Genomic DNA, 13,391 nt, shown 5'->3' on the forward strand with positions numbered 1-13,391 from the left:
GTGTTGCCACATTGTATTAATACAAAATTTCCATTATACTATTATCTGGCGGCAATTAAAAAAAAATTTTAGGGAGAGAGAAAAAATGATGTAACCGACACAAACTTACGCCAAAAACACTTTCTTAGTGATAATTTGATTTATTTAACAAAACACATTTTAGAGGAAAATATTATGATTATAATAATTCATTGATAACTCATTAAATACTGTATGGTATCTGACATATTTAAAAAAAAAGCTAGAAACCTACTAATTGTGACACGCTTAGGGAGAGAGATTTGGGTTACTTAGATGTGTTTCATACTTAAAATAATAAATAATTCAACTTAAAAATATTGAGTACTTGTAAGGTAAATAATATTTAAGGTAAAACATTTTTTAGAACTCTATTCAGCCCATAATTGAAGAGACCACAGCTGCGTGACATGAAATAACCCATAATTTTGAAATTACCCATGTAGTTAAAACAATATTGTGTTTGAATTATAATATTAATAAATATTTTTTCTCGTACAATCTTTATACAATTTTTTCTGAGCCATTTTTGGAACCATTTTGGAGTCGATAAAACGATTGCATATATTAAGAATGGTATTGGTTTAAGGTTACACTAGTAACACCACGAGAAAATTTATTTTTCCGAGATTGGGGAGATGAAAAAATGTTTAAATTATGATTACACATAAATACAAATGAAATAACAATCGATAAAATATTTTTTTTACGTGTATCTATATATGTATACTTTGGTAGTACCTACTGAGGTAACAGGCCTGATCCGCTCTATATAAAATTTAATTTCATAGGGCTAGGAAGAGAGCACAAACGCGAGACCATGTAGAACAAACGGCACTAACGTAGCACAATAGGTATTAAATATAAATATACATATACTTTAACAAAAAATATTTAAAAATGATCTTATATTATTAGTCATGTACGGCCTTGAGAAATTTCCTGATTAACATCTTTATACTTTATTGCTGTAGTTATATCACCTTCTAATTTCTATACCTAATCATAATATTGCTAATACAGAAAGCCTATGTTGGATAATAATAATGCATTTTTAATTATTATTATAAAAAAATAATGCAAGTTGTCGTTTGCGCATTACTATTGTCTATTGTTAATATAGTATAGTACTATAATTGTGAGACAGTTGCGTATAATTCAATTTTTGAATTATACAATGTTTGCGCTGGACCATTTTAATGTTTTACATCATTTGTGCATCAATATTATTTAACAACAGAATTTAAAAAAAGGTGCTCACCTAAAAGCGAAAGTTATTTTCTAACTTTAATCTTAAAATTAGCTTATCTCTAAATTTACTCACTCAATATTAAATTCTCAGTTATTGCATATTTATTTCTGTTTTAAAATATATAGGTATGCACCAATGTACTGTATTAATCAGTTGCTAATAACACGGCAAAATCATTTATAACTGTCTCCTGAACGTTAAAACCTTGACTACATTGAACAACATTGTCTTAAGTACACCACCAGTGAGATAAAAAGGTTTAATTATAAAAATAATAACGGGCATCACAATATTACCAAGAATTGAATTATAAAATTATTTTAAGAGTTTAATTAACTAATTTATTTATTTGTATATATTTTATTTTCAATTTATTTATTTATTTATTCAAACTATATGTATATTTGGGATTTTTTGGTTTAGTAAACATTTAACTATATACAATTAAGTTTTCGAGTTTTTAATGAGTTTTGTCAAAATTCAACTTAAAATGTTTATGTATCTTTATTATTTTTAAGTTTAAAAATCTTTAATCATTCATTATCTATATAATATTATACATCATGTAATACCATTTTTATACCCTTTTAATGTTCGGAATATTGATGTACATTTGATGTACGATATTTTGGAACTGATAAACAGACGATACTAAAATGATAAAAATAAACACCTCCAAATATCGGAAGTTTATAAGTTGATTAGGCATATCAGTTTTGTTTATATATAATATAGATATAGGAGGCTCTATATTTAATTAGAAATTATTATAGTAATATATTAATTAAGTGATTGATATAAGGACATGAAAATGGGAAAATAATAAAATAATAAAAGGTATTAACACTATACTATAATTTAATTAAGTAACTGAAATTTTTAGTGATCTTACTAAGCAACTAATTGATAGTGTTTATCAAGAATCAACTGTGTTATTTTTTTTTTAAACGCCAATATTGCGACGTAAGCATTTCTTCAGCCCCGCTATACTTAAAATTTAATTTCATAGGGCTAGGAAGTCAGCACAAACGCGAGACCATGTAGAACAAACGGCACTAACGTAGCACAATCGAATAAAAAAAAAAAAAGTTCGAAATTCCAAAATGGGGGGGCTAACATTTCGTCAGCCCCGCTATACTTAAAATTTAATTTCATAGGGCTAGGAAGTCAGCACAAACGCGAGACCATGTAGAACAAACGGCACTAACGTAGCACAATCGAATAAAAAAAAAAAAAGTTCGAAATTCCAAAATGGGGGGGCTAACATTTCGTCAGCCCCGCCATACTTAAAATTTAATTTCATAGGGCTAGGAAGTCAGCACAAACGCGAGACCATGTAGAACAAACGGCACTAACGTAGCACAATCGAATAAAAAAAAAAAAAGTTCGAAATTCCAAAATGGGGGGGCTAACATTTCGTCAGCCCCGCCATACTTAAAATTTAATTTCATAGGGCTAGGAAGTCAGCACAAACGCGAGACCATGTAGAACAAACGGCACTAACGTAGCACAATCGAATAAAAAAAAAAAAAGTTCGAAATTCCAAAATGGGGGGGCTGGGGAAATGGACCTGTGAGCTGCAGCCTGCAGATGTACGCCGCCGTTTAGTCGGTATATAGGTAAACGAGATTTGTGAGAAAATAAAACGCGATGAGGTACGGATATAATATACAAGTATAAATATTAAAATAATATCTTCGTCTTCTCCATCTTCTAGCAAGGCTCTAGGCTTTTACACGCTTTTTTGTGGCTTTTATTAAACGCCGCAACAACATAATAATATATACTGTCTCCATCCCTGCCTATTTTTCAAAATTTCTTCTGCGTTCCTTTATCATTCAGAAATTTTACAATAGAAATTGTCGTCCCGTATCCTATATCTATCCATATCTTTTTGGCCCGTCCTCTGGGTCTATTAGTGATGCTGGATTTCCATTATAATTATTAATCCAATCATTCCCTCCGATATCCATATGCGTGTCCTTCGTAACTTATCTTTATACTTTTTTAGGGTTCCAATAATGGTAGGTTCTCTATAAATCTATCCAATGCTTCATTGTTTCTCATTATCATCCGTCATCGTTATTTCTCTTAATATGTTAAATTCTGAACGAAGTTATGAATGTATTGATTTTACAATGATATGTGCCTTTTTTTTTTTATGTTTGTTTTTGTGTCTGTGTACAGCAAAACAAGTCGAAATAATGCTTCGATTTCAAACTTTGGGGGTGGTTTCCAATGTAAAATTGAAGATCCTTGGTGCATTATAGAGGTAAAAAGTAAACATTTTCCAACAGTTTTAAAAAAAATCGAGAAAAACAAAAAAAAAATTACAGAAAAACGGGAATTTTTACGCAAAATCAGTTTTCGACCAAATCGATTTTTTTATATGGTTGTCAGTCAAAAACTAATCACTGTAAATACTTTAAATTTTCACCAAATGTTAATGTTAGTGTTATCTATATACAGTTTTGAGTTATTTATAGACCACTGAAATTTTCAATTTTTTAGAGAATTTTTTTTTGAAGTGTCGGTAAAAAAATGTTGGACGACCAAAAAAACTTGAAAATTTAATACAAGGTTCCTTATGAGTTGTTCTTATCGTAGCTAAAAAAAATTAAAAATCGTAAGTCACAATTTTTTTTAATAAGCGTTTATAGCTCAAAATTTTACGAAATCTGTCGAAAATGCCAAAATTTGCAAGTAATTTTAAAGTTGAAAAATCATAAAATTTTTGCGTTTATAACTAAGGATTAAAAATACAACACTAAGTTTTCCTTCAAGTAGCTAAAGAGAAAACTCGAAGCATCATTATAGGAAAAATTTTAAGTGCGTTTGAATTTTAAATTTTTACGAAACAGCGTAACGATAACGATTTATCCTGAAATGATTTTAAATATTTGTTATTATTCAAAAAGTATAAGTCGTAGATACTTGAAATTTTTATCAGTTATTTAGATTGGCATTTTCTTTACATGATTTAATTTTCAAAATATTTTGTCTTTTTTAAGATATTTATAAACGACTGAAATTTTCAATTTGTCTGAAAATCTTTTTTTTGAAGTGTCGATAAAAACTTTTTGGCCCTATCAAAATACTTGAAAATTTAATACAAAGTTCCTCATAAGTTATTCTTATAGTGAATGAAAAATTATAAGAATACATAGCTACAATTTTTTTTTATTAGCATTTGAAGTTCAAATATTGACAAAAATTCGTCAAAAACATGAATATTTTTTTTTGTGTTTGTCATTATGTTTTGGGGCAGTAAAAATGCTTCGACTTTTAACTTCAGTACCTTGTTAAATCAGAAATTGAATCTAGTTGATACTTAGGGGGATCAAAAGTAAAAAATTCTTAATATTTTTCTAAATAATCGGGATAAACAAACTAAAAATTAACGGAAAAACAGGAAATTTTACGTACAATCAGTTATCGACAAAATCGATTTTACATTGATACATGAAATTTTCACCGAATGTTAATAAAATTGCTATTAACATATTATTACAATAGCAGTTGAAAAATAAAATAAATTCATAGTTACAATTTTTTTTTATAAGCATTCAAAGTTTGAATTTTGACAAAATACGTAAAAATCACAAAAATTCACAAATTATTTTGAGCTAGAAATTAATAAAAAATTTCTTTTTTAAACTAAGATTTAAAAATTTAATATAAGATTCCTTACAAGTTTTTCAATCTTTATCACAAAAAAATGTCCACCGGAAATGCAAATTAAATTTTTATAAGCATTTGAATTTAAAATATTGACAAAAATTCGTTAAAACCATGAATATTTGCGAATTATTTTGTAGTTCAAAACTTCAAAATTCATACTATTGTTTGTATTTTTATCTAAGGTTATAAAATTCAACACTAAGTTTTCCATAAGTTTTGCTTCAAATAGCTATAGAGAAAATTTGAAGCGTCATTATAGGAAAAATGTTTTTTTGGGCGTTTGAGTTTTAAATTTTATGAAATCGCGTAATGATAATGATTTATCCTCAAACCAGGTATATGTATATCTATGATAATTGATAATAATATAAGGTATTATGAATTATGATAACTACATGATAACTACACTAATTGATTAACCATGCCATATGCAAAATGCGTCTTAATTGAAAAATCAAATATTTGTTTCAAAATAGAATATATGACAATATTTAAATATAATATATCCTAGACTGACAAATCATCTCCATTCAGAATCGTTTTTCGTATACAATGATACCTATCATTGCATTCAAATTTAATCCCATCCATTACTTTAACCTACTGTACAGAAGAGCGACATCCACGACTTACTCGCTTTTTTATATTGTCGTGTATCCTATTTTCAGTGCACTTCTATGAAGGTTTTCTAGTACAGTATATGCATCGATAACGCGTGGACCGCCGAGAAAACGAGATTCTGACAATCTACAAACCTATTATTGAGTTCAACGCAAAGCGCTTTTTTCAGCCGAAATTCGTCATTGCCGTTGATTATTCAAAAGTTGATAAAATTTCGACGTGTTTTGAAATGTCACATCATATCCGATAATGTTTCAAAACAAACAATCAACAGGCAATATCTGTAAACATTTGGAATAACTATTGTTGGCACCAGCTATTATAGCAGCTATAGATCGTGTTGATCGAGCTTTATATATGATGGATGCGCAAACATAAATATTAAATGTAATAGATAACTCAGGGGCGTATTTATGGGGTTGGCTGAAAAGGGGCTTCAGCCCCCCCCCCCCCGAAATCCAATAATTGTTTATGAAGTCTGCTTATTATGTCCTATCAGATATAAATTTTCTAACTCATATAGGCTGAATTGGGAATTTCAGTTGGAGAAAATACCACAACCCCCCCCCCAAAAAAAAAAATAATTAAATAAATAAATACGCCCCTGAGATAACTATTATATTATATCCACAATACTTAATTGTTATCATCTAATATCTACCTACATATAGAATCAATAAGAATAATCGTTTGATTTGGAAAAATAAATAATAAATCGAGAAGTCAAGTATAGATAATGATTTACCCAAGAGGACGCTACACAAATATTTGTTGTCTCTGATGCAGTCTTAAAATCAAATTTACGCTAAGCAGATTACGTTTAACTCTGTTAGCTTAATAATTAGAGAGAATCGATCTATTATGAAACTTGGTTCAAAGAAAATTATCTGCGTTTGTAAATAGTTTTTTTTTTTTTAAATAAAAGTTTCTTTTACAATAATTCGGGTTTTAAGTGAATTATGAGTGTTTTGAACTATTACGCTGTATATAGGTAATACACACAAAAGTCGCTAAAATTTTGAACTACCGTAAATACAAACAAACACAATTAATTTTCTTGCAATCAAGTTTAAAAGTTTCATAACAAGTCGATTCACTCAAATATTTAATCTAACTGAGCTATATAGACGCTTCAGCGTGTTTCTCATCGTCGATCCGAGCAAATAACTATATAAATCTCGACGTCTCCGGACACAATCGTATCGGAGTTTAATGGCCCGAACGCCATTATAATGACGAGAATCTACATTGTCATATACATTTTAAGACGACGGTACTAAATGCTTGAGAGTTGATGGCCGCATTTATGGTATCCGCATTGTTTTTTGTACAAAGAATATTGTTCTTATATATTGCAGCATATAATATACAGCAGTAAACACGTCAACGGTGTGTAGTGTAACAAAACGGTCCGAAAAAAAAAAAAATTGCAGACGGAAATATACACTTTTTTGTGGTAAGTGGTGTGGGGGTGGGGGTGCGCACGCGTCTTTGGACCGATTCCAGCCAAACGAGCACTCGCCGGCGGTATCTTTTCTGATTCATTGGCCGTCAAATTTGCTATACGCCATATACGCGCGCATATCTATAGTGCTTTGCTGCTGTCGTTCGGCCCCATCTGCGGCTCGGTAAAGTACTGGAAATTTGAATTCCACCACCGGCGACGACGTCGTTAATCATTCGGGGAGTTTCAGAAACTGACCCCGTGGTGGACGGTCGAAGAGTGTGCGGTCGGGGGTAGAATTCGCGCCACTCCTATCTTTTCCCGTGCACTCGCATATTATAATATAAAATATATACGGCATGTATGTTTTATATGCATGTACACGCGTTCGGGATATTTATTATTCGAAAATAGGATATTAAGTGCCAGGACGTGTAGACGGGATGTCGGTGGGGATGTACAGGAAGTGAACCGATAGGCGGCGGCGGCGGTGACTGCAGCAGTGCGGCAGAGGCAATCCAGGAAACTGGAACACATCTTTTTTAAACGGGTTTACACAATTCGACACTACGACTGATAACAGTTTTTTCACACCCCCTCCCCCCAATACACTCCCCCCCTCGCTAGCTCAAAAACCGCCCTCACGTGTTCGATGGTGAAAAAAATCGGGTGGTACGTATATTTTAATAACGGAAGCGATAGTGATTCGAGCTTTAAATTTACTCGAATATGTGCGAGCGCAAAATAAAAAAAAAAATAAACGACAACAATATGGCACGAATCCAATGGGGAAAAAATCCCATTGAATTAAAGAACGGATTAAAACGTTATCAGCAGGCACTTGATATACTGATGTTATTAATAAACCGAGGGAAAATGTATGTAACAAAGATTAACGGGGTTTTTTTTGTTTTTGTTTTGGACGTTTGAATAATAATGACTATTAGACTGAAATTTATTAAAAGTGACAAAAATATTATATTCGCGAGTGGCGAGTGTTCGCATACCCGGTAATAATAATATTGTAATCTGGTATAACATCATTTGAAAGCTTTAATAAAAAAATTCACAAAAACCCTAATAATAAAATGAAACTTAATTTCCCCAAAATACATACGTCAGCGGCTATCTATATAATTTATATTCTAATAAATACATAATATAATGACTCGCGTTTATGGTATTTCATTTTATATTTTTAACATTTTATGTATGTAATATTATTATTAATATTTATTATTTTTTTTTTGTATTAAAGCTACCTTTATAAATACTAATTACCAACTGCAGTTCTACTTGAATAAATCTAATATCAACGGCGTAGCCAAAGAGGTGTAGAGGCGGAAATTGCCCTCCATGTCCATAGCTAACAAAATATACCTACATAATATAGCTGTTAATGTTAAACGAAATTTTAAATTTGGGGTGAAAATATTTATAAATTTACATGGTTTGCTCCTCTCCCACCATCCCCTGATAAATTGCCTAACTATGTACGCCTTTTCTGATAATATAAGAAATATAAGTTATTGTCGACATTATTATTCCTCAATCAATGTATTAAATATATTTTGTAAAGAAAACCTTTTAACTTATTATAGATTCAACTTTTAAATTTATACAGGAATCGAAAGATCACAACGCCCTACCACATTTAAAGAATTTATCGTTTTCTTGTTGTCAAGTCGTTCGTAAATAATAAATGTATAGACCTTTTAACACACAATGATTTATACAAAATAATAATACAACTCAATCGAGTTGTTAATAATATAATAATATATATAATGAATAATATCATTTATATCATAAAATAAATCAAACGCATTTATAAAGTGTTACAATACATATCTACCTATAGATGTTCAAAACGCATACAATGAGGAATAAAAATGTTGTGCCACACACGCTGCATTTTTTTTCTTAATAACATATTAACAAATAATAATAATAATCGCGAATTATATATAATAAAATAATTTTTTCATTGCAAATATGCTTTGAACATGTGACTTATACTATATTATGTTCATTGATAAAATATAACCAAAAAAAGTATATAAAATATATTATTAACTGTGTATAAATTATGTACACATTTTTACTACCCAATATAAATATTAAAAAAAAAAGTGACAATTATAGTCTGAAACTATCGTTACTTATGAATGAAGTTACTTTGTGGTTATTGCAACACGCTTATAAGGGGAGAGACCACCATAATAATAATAATAATAAAATAATGTGTAAGATACAAAATGTGGCCGTTTATCTTTTCAATTGTTGCTATTATTGTATAGCGAGGGGAATACGAGAGTAGGTACCGTATTTTATTAGACAGCTCGTCGTTTATTATTGTGGCCATAGTGTCCAATAACGTTTATTATTGAATATAAAATAATAAATAATATTCAATTTACTATGCGCATATATTATATCGTTTACATTTTTTTTTATCCTTCTCAACGACTTCCTCCACCCCGGGAGGAAGTTTATCAAAATAAGCAAATATTAATTCTTTAATTGAATAGGATATTAGAATATAAACACCGCATTCATTGTTGGCTCGCCGGTATATGAGATATATAGTTAATTGGTTTCATTTTTTTTTCTGCGACTTAAATAATTTATATATCACGAATTTAAAAAAAAAAACATGATTCAAAATAGAGCGGCAGCAAGAATGGTACTTGAATTACAAGCTGAAAGAATGCTACGTTCATCAAGACAAAAGTTTACTCCAGCCAAACCTGGTGATACTGTTCGTATCCGAGTTCCTGATGTTGACCAAGGGCGTATGGATCCACAGAATATATTTGCAGTTGTCGTAACTGTCGATAATGCATTTTACACACTAGGCACAAAAGAGGGTGTAATAAATCAATTATACACCCGTAATCAATTTGACGAGGGAAAGATTTGATTTGTAAAGAACAACTATTATCTCCTGAAGTAGTTGCTACTGCAGACCAATACGTTTCCTTAAGAAAGGTTCCACTCCAATTTCTCAAACAGGTGTACAGGGGTAGGCACTTGAGAAGTTGAGATGCAATTGTAAGGAAAAGTGTGTATCAAAGAAGTGTAGTTGTAGATCCTCAGGCATTTTATGTAATTCAAAATGTCATAATAGTTTAGCTTGTTGCAATAAATAATTTTTATAATATAAAATAAAATAATTTATGGTTAATTATTAACCCTTTAAGTGCCGAATTAATTCGCAAAAATGCTATTCATCTTTTTTTACAAAATGTCAACATTCACCAAAAACAGATAGTGCATTTCGACATTCACCTTAACCGATCTAGCACAAATGGACGAGGCTGTTTGGACGTAAAAGTGTAGGTACACACAGCTTGTATGGTAGGTACATCATACTATTATTTATACGATAATTGTGTTATAATACATCCGCATGCGATACGTCTTGTGAACGAGAAAAGATTCACCGATATTCCCCATACGATATTATAATATAATCGTTGTCGTTGTAAAATATTGTTTTCGTCTTGCTTGACTGTAACATTATAAACATTGTACGGGTATCGTGGGTAGAAGACATAAATTACATCCCATAGTAATAATAGTTATTAACAATAATATAAACTTTCCGGAGATATTTAGAGCTCATAAAATAGGAGCCAACGTTTCATCGTTTCGTCTCAATTGATTTATTCAAATATTAAACCGATTAATGTCGTCTTGCACAATATTATAACATAATATTTACAATAATATTATATAGCAATATAATAGCATGAATAGAATTATTGCGATTTTTGTGCACTTAATTTCTAATATATTAATACTGCGATACAAAAAATTGTACCCACCTATTTTATTATTTAAGAGTGTACCATCTATCTAACGAGTCACTTTAATATTATTGGGTATAGGTCCCGTCAGTTGATAATATATTATGCCTAATATAGGTAGGTATCTAATATAGTAATATGTATATATGAATATAAAATCAAAATCTTTGTACGGGGTAAACTCTGGAACTACTTATCAGATCTTCTCGATTTTTTTTTTTAACGAAAGAGTATAGGTACATTGTGGTCTGTGGAGCAGGTTTACGGTATAAATTTTATTTAGACGTGTGTGAAGTTGTGTGAAGTGTAGCCCACCCATACTATAATTAGGATTTAGTTCTAATCACCAACAATATTTTGCAAGAATTTGCAATCACATTTTTCGACTTTGCTAGTAACCGTTTTTTGAGTATTTCCAGGGTGGGTCAAATTCACTTGGCCCACCCAAGTCGTCAGAAACGGTCGAAACCGATACCAAAAGATGGATTTTGATTCCCAAGAATTGGCAAGTTTGATTTTAGAATTTGAAGTCACTGCGAGGCTCCACCTACAAGCTTTTGAACTTGTGAACTTTAGCTCAACTAAGTTGTCCGAAACGGTCGAGACCGATATCAAACGATAGCTTTTGATTTGCGAGAATTTGCAAGTCACTCAGGCCCGTGAGTTTATGAACTTGAGAATTTATTTTAATAAAGTTGCGGAGGTGAGAGGATGACCGTGCTAAAAAATACAATAATTTCACCATCTTTTTACCAAAAAATATACTGAGTATTAAATATTTTTGTATATCATATAGTTGCTAGCTAATTGGTATTGGTTTCAAATTTAAGGTTGTGGATATTTTAGTTATTAATTAATTTATAATTATTTCGTATTAATCATTTCACGTTTTCGCATTTTATTCATTTCGCGTTTTCGCACTATTCATCAACATTTTTGGGTTTCATTAGGTTATCACAATTGACTTGATTAAAATGCCCAAAAAAAAACCGCGATTATTATTGTTCTTTTTTTTATTATTATTATTATTGTCACGGAAAGTTTTGAAAATGACTAGCCAGGTATTAAACGACGAATTAAACACAATTTTTGAATCATATAGATTTGATATTTTTAACTGGCAACCAAGTGCACGATGATCAGCTTGTACCTATAATATTATAATAGCTTATAACAGCTATAACCAAACATTTTTCCTTCTTTGGTTCAACGAGTTTTAAAATAAGTATAGTAAAATATATAATAAAATAATTATAATGAAATACCATGCGTAAGTCGGTCCCGTATTCTTTTAGGATAATTAGATTGTTTGCAGGTAGTAACTAATTAACTAACTAAATATATTATTATAATATATAATAATATGTATTATTATAATGACGTGTTGTTTGTGCCAGATGACATTTTCGGATTGGACTAGCTATGACTAATAGTTTACTCATCTGTATAAAGTATTTAACATAATTTGAATTTCGTGTGTTGAAAGCGAGTTTTTGTAGGATTTTCTTCGGACGTTAAATCCCAATTGCCACTGAAATCTCGATGAAACACGCGGCGGTCGTAAAACAAAAACTCGTTTAGATAACAACCGTGTAAAGAACACCCGTGCGATCACTAAATAACGTTGCCCTGTTCATTTATAGCGTTAAAAAACCACCCAGGCTCGAAGACAATTAAAATTCTGGTCAAAATCGACGAGCAGATCGCAGACATCAGACGTTGGGAGAACAGCGGTTATAATTATATAAAACAGCTTTATATATAGGTATAACTACTTATTATTCACACAGTCGGGTAGGTGTGTACCTATCATATTATATACCTATTTATGCCTATATACACATTGTCACCGGTAAACGGTGAGTTTTTTTTTTAAACGTAGTCAAAAAAGGTACTTAAATTAGGTACCTATTTCTTATTTCGGCTGTGGGTGAGTTGCGACCCGACTTGTCGTTTCCGGTGTTGGAGACCGGTGAATTCCGGCCCGATAATATTTTAGGTATATAGGTTATAGTTGCGCCCCGACAATATTTTAGGGGTAGGTGAGTTGCAGCCCGAATAATGATTACCATTACCTATGTACCTTACCTATATAATATATATACCTATTACTTGTAGACTATAGTTACTTACTTATTATTATCATATATATGCGGCAGATGCGGTTTTGAATATTTTAGACATAGCAATAAACGATTAACGATAAACGGATAATTTTAATTGTCAAAGCGTATTCAGTCCGAAATTAATCATTGTTTCGTTTGTATAATATATTCTACGTATATACTTTTATTTTTTTCAACTCAAATATTAATATTAGTACGACAGTTATTTATACTAGAAAATACGTAATATTGTGATGTTTATAATATATACTATATATTTTAGTCATATAGTATATAATATATTTATATGTATCCATTCAAACTATTTTTGTAGTACCTATAATATGTAAATCGTTGTATTAAAGAAAACTTAAGATTTTTCAAGTGAGTGAACACGAGGCCCAGGGTGTAGGTACCTCTTGCCCTGATGGCCACCTTATTAGGAAGGGGTCTCCTGT

General features: G+C 30.7%; 1 pseudogene; it reads left to right on the plus strand.

Moving 5' to 3' along the window:
• The first annotated feature begins 9,672 nt into the window (after positions 1-9,672).
• On the plus strand, positions 9,673-10,168 carry LOC149055071 (uncharacterized; annotated as a pseudogene).
• Positions 10,169-13,391: the final 3,223 nt, after the last annotated feature.

This window comes from Diuraphis noxia, unplaced genomic scaffold (assembly GCF_037042655.1).
Source record: "Diuraphis noxia isolate RWA-SAM2 unplaced genomic scaffold, SU_Dnox_SAM2 contig0005, whole genome shotgun sequence".
Classification (NCBI taxonomy): domain Eukaryota; kingdom Metazoa; phylum Arthropoda; class Insecta; order Hemiptera; family Aphididae; genus Diuraphis; species Diuraphis noxia.